The 12,737-nt window shown below is 38.6% G+C and overlaps 1 protein-coding gene across 5 annotated transcripts in view; it reads right to left on the reverse strand.

The window, feature by feature from the left end:
• Window positions 1-12,737, reverse strand: part of LOC108707283 (erbin-like) — a 133,056-nt gene that overhangs the window by 109,459 nt on the left and 10,860 nt on the right. For all 5 annotated transcript variants that reach the window (XM_041580539.1, XM_018244474.2, XM_041580540.1 and 2 more), the window contains exon 2: window positions 3,236-3,339. The gene's annotated coding sequence lies outside the window, so the exon portion shown is untranslated. The remainder of the gene's footprint in view (window positions 1-3,235; window positions 3,340-12,737) is intronic.

The raw sequence follows: 12,737 nt of genomic DNA on the forward strand, positions 1-12,737 counted from the left end.
CTCAGGTATGGTAAAATATTCTACAGAATAAATATAGCATTCTAGCTTGCACTATTGCAGCTAATCTATTGGCAATAAAATACCTCCATAGCTTTCCTTCTCCTTTAAGAAAAGACATTTGTAGAGTGACCCACTTGAAAAATATAAATACAAATATGCAAAATGTGATCTTGCCAAACATTCTGAAGAATGTGCTTTATGGAAAGAATAAACTTGACTTTGATGGGTGGTAAATAAATTAAGACATAAACTCAGCAACTAGAATTACAGCTTTCCTAAAACCATTGCCTGCAGTAAATATTAAGGCAATGTGCATTGCAATCTGTTCATAAATAACATATGCCCAGTCGCAACCCGACTCCAAACGGGCTCAAAATAAAAAAATAAAAAAAACTGGGAGCAACACAGTAGGACACCATCTGGATGAGTGCATATTTATATACAGCATAATATTATCAAAACTGTCACATGTTACAAAATGAAGACAATAAGCACTAGCTCCAGGCAGACATTACTTCTCTTACACATCTGTACTTATAAAGTAGATTTTATTAGAAAACTCAAAGGCGGTTTAGGGGCATATGTCTTAAGGCTGGTACAAAAAATGTTAAACATCAATTAATATATCTACTGTACATATATATTGCCAGGAGCAGAACATATCCAGCATTTAGCAGATGTCTATCAGCTCTGCTCAAATAAATGAAAGTCTTTGAAAGAAACAAAACGTGATAGTCATTCTGTTATACACCTTCAGCTACAGTACATACTTTGCTCTCTGTAAATTCCAATATTACGTGGTCCTTGCAGCCCATACACAAAATGAATATAAAGATTTTTATATAAGACAGAAATAAATATTCCCTTGAAATGGATTTCCTTTTTGCATGGTATTTGCATGTTCTTCCCAGATTAGGAGACTTGAGTTCCCAGCATTAACTACTGGTAGTAAGGCTGACACAGCAATGAGTAGGCAAACGAGGCCGGCATTCTTTCTACATGACACGCTGTTGTAAATCTGGGGATTTTCCAGTGATAGGTTCTGTTCCTTTTTTTAACCAGCATGTCAGCAGCCAAAATATAAACAATCAATATTCCCAAGCTACATTGGATAAATATCTATGAGTTAAATTAGAAAAAGACTCCTCTTATAAACCTTTTAAGCCAGGACTGCACATGACATCCAGAGGCACATTTATTAAAGGTCGAATTTCGAATTCATGCAAGAATTCATGCAGTAACATAAAAAAAAAATTAAAAAAAAATTTGTATACCACAAAAAAAAAACCCTACCAAGACTAATTAAACTTTACAATCGCACAGCCTTTATTAAGAAATATCTTAACGAAATTCCACTTGCGCTCCTCTTCAGAAAAGGAGACACGGCGAAATTCCATCGATTTCTCCTCCCTGGCTATCTCCTATAAGGAAGGCAGGGAGGAGAAATCTAGCGCCGCACAATGGATCGCCTTTTCTGAAGTCAGTTATTTCTTAATAAAGGCTGCGCAATTTAAATTAGTCTTGGTGTTTTTTCGTGGTATACTAACAAATTTTTTTTTTTTTTTTTTTTAAAAATCTGATGTTACTGGTCCTTTAAATTTAAATATACTCAAAATTTGACTGGGGGGTTATTTATCAAGAAATGTGGAACAACTAAAATAAATTTTACCAACTTAAATCGAATTTGATTAAACTCGATAAAACTTGAATGTCAGAAAGGCTACTAACATGTCCAAATTGGTCCCTGGACGTCTCCCATTGACTTATACAAGAACTCGGAAGGTTTTAGGTGGCGAATAGTCGAATTTGAGTTAAAGGGCCAGAGTATGATAAATCTCAAAATATGAATTTGAATTAAAACTCGAATCGAGTTTGGCTCATTCACAATTCGAATGAGAGTTTTGAACATAAAGAAAATGTAAACATTCGAATTTTCAATTCGACCCTTAATAAAATCTGTCCCCCGGTGTTAATATTAAAATTTCCCAGCATAGAAGAAAGGGGGTGCATTAGAGATACAGGGCAGGCAAAGCAATCGCAGATGCATCATCTCGTATACAAATCCCCTGCAGTGTATTGCAATTCAATGTCATCAGATAGAACAGTCTACAACAGAGATGTCAATATAGAGGTCATTTGTATGGATAAATCCTGTAAAAGTATTTGCCAGATTCAGATCCCAGATTCAGGCTGGTAAGACAACCAATTACAAGAGAACAAGAAAGTTGCCACCAGGACACACACAGCACCCCCACTGTTATTTACCATTTCAAATACAAAAGTATGAAGGATGTATACACGGAATTCCAAAAGGGAGAAGCTGGTACTCTTGTGCAAATACTTTATTGTTTATCTAAAGAATCCTTGGCTACCTCTCATTTAAATGAAATGCCACCACAGTATGCCTTCAAAGTTATAAGCCTCACAGGGGATTTTATATATATATATACAAAACAAAGAGTGCGGGTCCATTTACTACGATATATATATATATATATATATATATATATATATATATATATATATATATATATATATATATATATATATATATATATCGTAGTAAATGGACCCGCACTCCTTATTTATAGTGAAGAAAATTGATGTGCTTTATTTACAAATGCATTTCCAACGTTTCGGTCCTTACTGGGACCTTTTTCAAGGTCCTTGAAAAAGGTCCCAGTGAGGACCGAAACGTTGGAAATGCATTTAAGGCAATAATTCAAAAAATAAGCACCTGCTTGGGGGGCCACTGAGAGCAACATCCAAGGGGTTGGAGAGTAACATGTTGCTCACAAGCCACTGGTTGGGGATCACTGCTCTACATACTAAAAGATCATTTAAAGGTGAGCAACTACTTTAAGTTTGTTTTTTTTTGTTTTTTTACTTTTAACAAAGTCAGTGGTCCTTTTCCTCAATGACAATGACTGCCCATAAGCAGTCCTATAATATCAGCATATTGCACTTAAAGGACAATTCTAAGTTGCGAGCATGCTCCACAGTCTTGGTCTTCTAACAGGAGAGGTGATTGATGGGAATTTTTTTTTTTAATTAAGTCAGCGGTTTTTCCTATAATGTCGCTCTTGATCCAAAAAAAGGCTTAACATAGAGGAGATTGAATGCCACTAATGGCAACACTAGAGGTATGCCTTTCTATGCAGGTTAACACTTTAATAGCCTTTCCTTGTCCTTTAACATTGAGGAGACAAACACAGCAAATTGGCATATCACTCACCCGATGACAAGGTTATTCCTGGGTTTTTCTTTCCAACTTATTGCCTGCCAGCAAGAACCTCTTCCTGACACTCCGTCACCCAGCCAGCAGTCTAAGCAGGTGTCCTGAAAAATATAGGCACAAGGGTGAACATTTGATACTGGTAAGGTAATGTGCTTGTGTTCTGTGCTGCATTTGCTCTCATCAGGCATGAAGGACACAAAAAAATGTACCAATACTAACAATAATAATGTATAACTCACTGGATGCATATGCCTTGATAAAACCTACACCGTTGCTCGCTCCACACTGCTAAAGCAATGTCCACAATGAAATCAACTTTTTTTCTCTATAGAAAAATCCCATACAAACAATGACACTTGTAAGGGGTTCACATTCTAACAACCACAGCAGCTTTATGGCATTATTCAGTGGTTGTATATTATAGCTTCTGTCAATTCTCAATGTTGGCTTCAGGAAGAAAACGTTTAGAGTGAATGTTTCTTTGCCCAATGTCTGCCTATGTGATATGCAAAAATAAAATCTGAAACTACATTTTATTGTTCAAAGTATAATACAAGTCCAATATGACTGCATCTAAAACTATTGGTACCAATTTTCATCAAGATACACAATGTTTCGCACCCTGTCACTGACGTGAAATAAACACGCAGGGGTTCGCCCCGCAACACTTGCCATTGTGTGTTTGGTAATTCTTTGCATTTATGTACATTGGAGAGTTGCCGACCTCTTTTCCAAACACCGGGCTTAAATATGGGAGAGGCTGGGGAAAAAGGAATTGTTTTCGTATCATGCCCACAGTTAACCCATAATAAATGTTATGATAAGTGTGTATATATACTGTAAGTTGATTTACGTTATGTTTCTAAACAATCCAGTTAACACAACTTTAACACTATAAACATATGGCCTGACATAGCAACATTTCTTCCTCCAAATAAATAATATTAGAGACAGGCTTTTTTTAACAGATCTGTTCCTTTTTTTACATTACCAAATGCCCATCACAAGCATTGATAAAATCCTCTTACAAAAAAAAAAAAAAAAAAATCACTCACAGTGTAGGAAAAAGTTGATAAGCATTTGTTTGAATATTTTCCAGTAATTTTTGCTCTTTGCCTGTATACATTTTGTTCCACGATTCATTCTTGTTGAAGTTTATCTAACACCTGAGTATACAGTTGGGTCCATAAATATTTGGACAGAGACAACATTTTTTCTAATTTTGGTTCTGTACATTACCACAATGAATTTTAAATAAAACAACTCAGATGCAGTTGAACTGCAGACTTTCAGCTTTAATTCAGTGGGTTGAACAAAAAGATTGCATAAAAAGTGAGGAACTAAAGCCTTTTTAATACAATCATTTCATTTCAGGGGTTCAAAAGCAATTGGACAAATTAAAAAACTGAAAATAAAATCTTCATTTCTATTACTTGGTTAAAACCTTTGCTGGCAATGACAGCCTGAAGTCGAACTCATGGACATCACCAGATTCTGGGTTTCCTCATTTTTAATGCTCTGCCAGACCTTTACTGCAGCAGCTTTCAGTTCCTGTTTGTTTGTGGGCCTTTCTGTCCAAAGTTTAGTCTTCAACAAGTGAAATGCAGCTCAATTGGGTTCAGATCAGGCATTCAAGATTATTCCACTTCTTTGCTTTAATAAACTCCTGGGTTGCTTTGGCTGTATGTTTTGGGCCATTGTCCATCTGTATTATGAAACGTCTCCCAATCAGTTTGACTGCATTTAGCTGGATTTGAGCAGACAGTGTCTCTGAACACCTCAGAATTCATTCGGCTGCTTCTGGCCTGTGTCACATCATGGATAAACACTAGTGTCCCAGTGCCACTGGCAGCCATGCTTGCCCAAGCCATCACACTGCCTCCCAAATGTTTTATAGATTATGTTGTATGCTTTGGATCATGAGCTGTTCCCAGCGCCGGGCCAAGTCGGCCGGGCGCCCTAGGCAACCTGGCTAATGCCCCCACACACACACAGCTCGCACATGCACAGAGGAGCGCAAATGCTGAGTCAGCGCGGGTGCACATTTGCGGAAGAGCACAAGCGCAGAGGAAGCGCTAGTGCAATGCGCACAATTGATTGAAGAAGAAACAGCTGCCGCAGCTTCTGGACTCACCATGGTCCGAACTAGGGGAAGGCGTCAGAAGAGGTATGTGCCTGGCGCCCCTCTACCTTTGCGCCCTAGGCAAGTGCCTCTTCTGCCTACCCCTAGTTCCGGCCCTGGCTGTTCCACACCTCCATACTTTTTTCTTGCCTTCATCCTGGAAGAGGTTGATCTTGGTTTCATCTGTCCAAAGAATGTTTTTCCAGAACTGTGCTGTCTTTTTTTTAGATGTTTTTAGCAAAGTCCAATCAAGCCTTTCTATTCTTGATATGAGTGGCTTGCACCTTGCAGTGCACCCTTTGTATTTACTTTCATGCTCCGGGAGAGTGTTGTTCACTTGTTTGGCTGTTGTGAAGGGGCTTCTCTTCACCATGGAAATTATTCTGCGATCATCCACCACTGTTGTCTTCCGTGGACGTCCAGGTCTTTTTGCATTGCCGAGTTCACCAGTGCTTTCTTTCTTTCTCGGGATGTACCAAACTGTAGATTTTGCCACTCCTAATATTGTAGCAATTTCTATGATGGCTTTTTTTCTATTTTTGCATCTTAAGGATGGCTTGTTTCACCTGCATGGAGAGCTCCTTTGACCGCATGTTATCTTCGACATACAAGCACCCCCTCCCCCCCCTTAAATCAACTCCAGGACTTTTATCTGCTTCATTGATAATGATATAACGAAGGAATTGCCCACACCTGCCCATGAAATAGCCTTAGAGTCAATTGTGAGCCCCTGAAATTAAATGATTTTTGTTCAACCCATTGAATTAAGGCTGAAAGTCTGCAGTTCAACTGCATCTGAGTTGTTTCATTTAAAATATATTGTGGTAATGTACAGAACCAAAATTAGAAAAAAGTTGTCTCTATCCAAATATGTATGGACCTAACTGTATAAAATGTGCTCATGTCAGACCATAATTCAGTATATGCACTGGTGTTTGCATAATCATAATTGAAGGGGTGGCTCACCTTTAGGGTACCTTTTTATGTTTTAGAATGGCCAGTTTTAAGCAACTTTTCAATTGGTCTTCACTATTTATTTTTTTTATAGTTTTTTTTAATTATTTATCTTTTTCTTCTGATTCTTCCCTGATTTTAAATAGGGGTCACTTACTCCATCTAAAAAACAAAAGCTCTGTAAAGCTAAAAAATTATTATTGCTACTTTTTATTACTCTCTTCTTTATATTTAGACCCTCCCCTATTCATATTCCAGTCTCTCATTCAAATCAATGCATGGTTGCTAGGGGAATTTGGACCCAAGCAATCAGATTGCTAAAATTGCTAACTGGAGATCTGCTGAATAAAATCAAAATATCTCAAAAATACATAACACATAATAAAAAATTAAAACCTATTGCAAAATTTCTCAGAATATCACTCTCTACATCAGTGCTGTCCAATTTATATGGTACAGAGGGCCGGAATTTTTCTAATCTACATGGTGGAGGGCCGATAACGGAAGCCAGTGTTAGCCACTCCCTGTCTTTAGACAACACCCACTTTAAACCACAAGACCATGTCCACATTAATAGCACACCAAAAAAACAGATGGTTGGTGCTCACTGCAGGGATCAGGGCCGGAACTAGGGATAGACAGAGTAGGTGGCTGTCTAGGACGCCATCATTGAGGGGGCACTTTTTTTTGTTTTTTGTTTTTTGTTTTTTGTTTTTTTCAAGCGTTTAATAATTTGTTTCAGTAATCATGGTCACTCAGTCAAGTGGAATCCATCTCCTTCCCCTTCTCCCTCTTGCCAGCAAGTAATAGCTCACTGTGCGGTGCGGCAGTGCGATGTGCGTATACGTGTCAATAACGTCACTGATGCGGTTGGATGACAGAGAGAGGCAAAGAGCTGGCGGCCTACTTGGTGTGGCTCTCGCTTGCTGCTCTCAGCCTTGCACAGTTGCACTGAACTGAAGATATTCTTTATATTACTGTGAAAGTGTGAAGCTTCCTGCTGGCACAGCCAGGTAGATTGGGCTGGGCGCTGGCACAGGTACATAAATACTTGGGGGCAATATGTGATCAGATTTTTTGGCTGCTGCTGGCACAGGTAAAGATTGGGGGCAATATGATGGCTGCTGGAGGGCTGTATGATGGATGGCTGCTGGGCTTGCTGGCACAGGTATGGGGGCAGTATAATTGATGGTTACTGGCACATGTATGGGGGCAGTATGATCGATGGCTGCTGGGCTTGCTGGTACAGGTACGGAGGGGCAGTATGATGGATGGATACTGGACTTACTGGTACAGGGGGCAGTAATATAAATGAACATGTTTTGTACATTTTCTTGCTTTCTTTATTTAAAAACCATCATGGTAAGGAGGGAAATGGTAATGCAGGATAGGGGGGGACACTGATTGAAGCTCTTGCCTAGGGTTCCAAACTACCTTGGCCCGGCACTGACAGGGATGCCACTCATATGTGAAAAAAGTAAAGTCATATTCAGACATACCCTTAAATCCATATGCCTCCTCCTCCCCTGTGTATAATACAGTACCCCAGCATATGATTAAACACTTTAGTGGCCCCTAACAACAATTTTCAAATGCTAACAAACCCCCACAACAAATACCAAAGTATGACACACACACAGAGCATAGGGAAAACAGAACAGAGCAGGAGACAGGAATCAGGACCAGTCTAATACGTACTACATACAGTGACACAGTGCTGGTGCCACATTAGCATTTTGTATAAAGTGTGAACAACTGAACAATGTGGGCAGTTTCAGTCTGGGTCTCTGGGTGTGAACAGTACAGGGTTTTAGGATATAAACAATAGAGGTGTCACAAGTGTGAAAAATGCAGGAGGATCACAGGTGTGAACAAATACAGGGGATTAGAGTCTGAATTTGAGGTTTAAACAATGCAGGGGCCAGTTAATCTCTGTAGTGATACCTTTTAAAGTTTACATATTGTAAGCAGACACAGCAGGCAGACTTTGATATGGAGGGCCACATAAAGGGGGCCCCAGTTGGACAGCCCTGCTTTAAAAGTTAGCTCAAAGGTGAAAAAACACTTTAAATAAAAAAAAAAAACTTTATGGAACATAAATAACAGAGAGGAGGAAAAGGAGAAAGGAAACCCCAGAATGTTGGTGTTATGAGAAGTTAAATCCTCAAAGGCAAAATAATCCGTTCTAACCTTTAATGTAGGGAACTAAATCTATGCCAACAATAATTCCACACACCCAAAGTCACTGTTGGTCACAATTATCAACACTGTACCCAGGCAGTAACCCATAGCAATCAATCAGATTTTTGCTTTCATTATTTTACTTGCAGCTGGCTGGAAAAAAAAGCTAATCACTGAATATGGGTTTCTGGAACATGCAAATTCTCTTTAAAAAATCCTTTCGACTCAATACTTCACCAAATAAAAGCTTCCGAATTGAATGTTAGCCTGTGGGACATTGTAGATAGGTTTTGGGCAGTTTTTATGATCAAATAAAAATCATTCGATCGATCGCTTAAAATCGCTCGTATGGTTCGATCGAATGATTTTTATTCGATACCTTTTGCGCTAAAATCCTTCAAATTCGATATTCGAATTCAAAGGATTTTACTTCGAGGGTCGAATTCGAGGGTTTTTTAACCCTCGAAATTCGACCCTTGATAAATCTGCCCCTAGATGTTAAGAGGACCACTTAACATTGTGTCCTTTAGAAGCAGCCGATCAGCAAATAAGAATTAGGAGGGAAAAAAAGCAGTTTAAATAAACAGTCTACTCTGTCTTCAGGATAGGTTTTGGAGGTTTCCAGGAAAACAATTCCAAGTTACTGTGTTCTTTTTGAGTAGCATTCACTTATCTAATTCAGCAATCAAAAGTGGAAAAGCACAGAATGGTCTCCCCACAAGTATACCATTTCTTTTGTTTTTTTTCATCACTTTAACAGCTGTATACAGGTTTAAAGACAAATATGCCTCATATATAAGAACTGTTTAAAAGGGGGAAATACAGCCTGATTAAAAGTAGGATTTACTTCACTTTAATCACAATGAATGCTAAGAATACAGAGTAACATTATATTAATATGCTCAGGGAGTCTTTTTTTATGAGATCAGCCATAAAAAAGCCACACACAAAGACCAGAATGAAAATACTGTGAAATGAAAATAAGATTTTTTTTTTTTTGAATACGGATAATCCGGTTGCAGGGCTTTCAATAGCTCTTGGTAAAGCATTTAACTCCTAATCTTCACCATGTGTGATAATCCTAACAAAATTGCTTGGGTTTATGACCTAATGACCAGGTGTATAGTACAACTAGTACAGTCAGTGTCGGACTGGCCCACCAGGATACCAGAAAAACTCCCGGTGGGCCCAGGTGTTAGTGGGCCCTTTTGCTTCTAAACATTTGGCCTGTTTCATGGTCATTCCCTATTTCTTTATGGGGTAAATGCTTAATAACGGGAGAATATTGTAAGTATATATAAAAGACTAGGAGAATGAAGAGGTTGAGTGAGTAGAGTAGAAATAATAGTTTGGAAAGGTCCACTGTCTAAGGTTTTCTGGTGGGCTCACGGTCTTTGGTTTTCTGGTGGGCCATTGGATTCCAAATCTGGGCTCACTGTTATATGAATTATTTTTGTATAATTTTTTGCATTTTCTTTACTTTTTGTAATAAATGTTTCTATTATTTTTTTAAGTTGGGTGTGCTATCCATTACTTTGAGTATTTATAGTCTTGTCTGGAGACCCTTATGGGGAGTCCCCTATGGATTAGCACCCGTCATTTTACTTTAATGGGTGTGCGCCTTCTCTTTATATTTTGGGCATCCCAGTCTGACACAGAGTACAGTACTGCGTGTTGTGCCTTCACATTTTACCCCACACAGACTCACTTTCTAACTGGATGATATATTTACATTATGTGCGTCTAAAGCTCAGCTGTTAGGGTTTCCTTGAATAATGCAACAGTCTTGAAGCACACATGACCTTATTTCCAGGAATGTTCTTTTCACATACATACCAGGGGCACAGTCTTTTTACTATCAGTGATAAATTCTCTGTGATGAGCAAAAATAGCAAAGATGAAGCAAATGGGAGTTAGTTTACAGAGGGCAAACACGTAATTCTCTCTGTAGCAGGCAGAAGTTTTTAGACAAATGTGATCTGTAAAGTCTAAGCTCCTTCACAGAGAGAAATATGGTGACTATGATATATAGCTATTAGTGAAATATCTAGAGATACAGAACAGTATGAGAACCTATGAGATCCATGATATGAAAGTTTTTGTTTTGTTTTTTTATCTAATAGAGACTGGAATATGAAAAGGAGAGGTTTTTATTTAAGTTACTCCCTGGATGCTAAGGTAATTTGAACCCTTGCAACAGATAATTGCTGAAATTCCAAACTGTAGAGCTGCTAAACAAAAAGTGAAATGATAAAAAAAAACAACCCACAAATAATAAAAAATGAAGAGCAAGGTCTGTGATAGTATAAATACAGAATATGCCTTACATTATAATTAAAGTTTACCTACATTTTTCATGAATCTTTCTAATTGGAATATTAATAACAAAATTTTTCATTTTTCCATCAAGCTTTTGTGAATGTATTATTGACTCTCGGATCTTAGTAAGTTATTAATCCAATTGAGAGAAGTCAAAAGAGGGTGCGCCTTTTAATTAATAGGTTCGGTACATCAGGTGCCCAGTTGAAAAGGGCCACTCTTCAAGGCAGGGACAACTCTGGATTTTCTCCTAGCCTGCACAAAGAGATGCCATACATCTGATTAATCCGACTAAATCACTTTTTTGCAAGAACTGTGTACATTTTGCTTTGCACTAAAATGTATTGCAATATGTAGCACACCTTGATACAAATTGGACATTTGCAATTCATCCAAATTAATTTTTCCAATGCAGCCTCTGATTTTCCTTCTGAGCACCTCATTCTGCAAAGCACCCACAAATCAGCAAACACATTCACTGGTGACAGTCAGGCTAAACTGCTCAGCATAGGATTTCTTTTCACAGGATGTAATATGCATGATTTAATTCTCTAAAGCTGGCTCAACATGCACATATATCAAAACAACTGACTTGGCTGATCAACCTTAGATAAGATCGCCAGAAAGTTGCAAAAGTCAAAATGAAGAAAAACCAAGCCATCCATTAAATCAATCAGATGCATATATGGAGTGAAATGCATAAGCCACAATTCTACTAAGTGATCTGCATCAGATTGGTGCCCCAATTTGCACCAGTATCACATACAGTCATATGAAAATGTTTGGGAACCCCCTCTCAGCCTGCATAATAATTTACTCCACTTTCAACAAAAAAGATAACAATGGTATGTCTTTCATTTGCCAGGAACATCAGAGTACTGGTGTGTTTTCTGAACAAAGATTTTTAGCAAAGCAGTATTCAGTTGTATGAAATGTAATCAAATGTGGAAAACTGGCTGTGCAAAAATTTGAGTAACAATGTAATTTTGCTAATTTGAATGCATTTAACTGCTCAATACTGATTACTGGCAACATAAAATTGGTTGGATTAGCTTGTTAAGCCTTGAACTTCATAGGCAGGTGTGTCCAAACATGAGAAAAGGTACAGTATTTACAATAAGGTGGCTAATTGCAAGCTGTGCTTCTGTTTGACTCTCCTCTGAAGAGTGACAGCATGGGATCCTCAAAGCAACTCTCAAATGATCTGAAAACATTAGTATCATCGTTTAGGGCAGTGATCCCCAACCTTTTGAACCCGTGAGCAACATTCAGAAGTAAAAGGAGTTCAGGAGCAACGCTAGCATGAAAAATGTTCTTGGGGTGCCAAATAAGGGCTGTGATTGGTGATTTGGTAGCCCCTATGTGGATTGTCAACCTACATTGAGGCTCTGTTTGTCAGTACACCTGGTTTTTATGCAACCAAAGCTTACCTCTAAGCCTGGAATTTAAAAATAAGCTCCTGCTTTGAGGCCACTGGGAGCAACATCCAAGGGGTTGGAGAGCAACATGTTGCTCACGTACTACTGGTGGGGAACGGCTACAAAAAGCTCAGAGGTTTAGGGCAGACACAAACAGTCAGATTCGGGGAGAAGTCACCCGGCGACAAATCTCCTCTTCTTCGGAGAAACTAATCTTCCCGAACTGCCTTCCCGCTGGCTAGAATAAAAATCGCCATTGGGGTGGCAATCGGAGCTCTTTGCCTTTAAACTGTCAGTTTCAACTGTAAGGAATGGAATCAGGAAATGGAAGACCACAAGCACAGTTGCTGTAAAACCCAGTTCTGGCAGGCCAAGAAAAATACAGGAGCGGCATATGCGGAGGATTGTGAGAATGGTAACAGACAACCCAAAGATCACCTCCAAAGACCTGCAAGAACATCTTGCTGCAGATGGTGTATCTGTACATCTTTCTACAATTCAGCAC

This window comes from Xenopus laevis, chromosome 1S (assembly GCF_017654675.1).
Source record: "Xenopus laevis strain J_2021 chromosome 1S, Xenopus_laevis_v10.1, whole genome shotgun sequence".
Lineage (NCBI taxonomy): Eukaryota > Metazoa > Chordata > Amphibia > Anura > Pipidae > Xenopus > Xenopus laevis.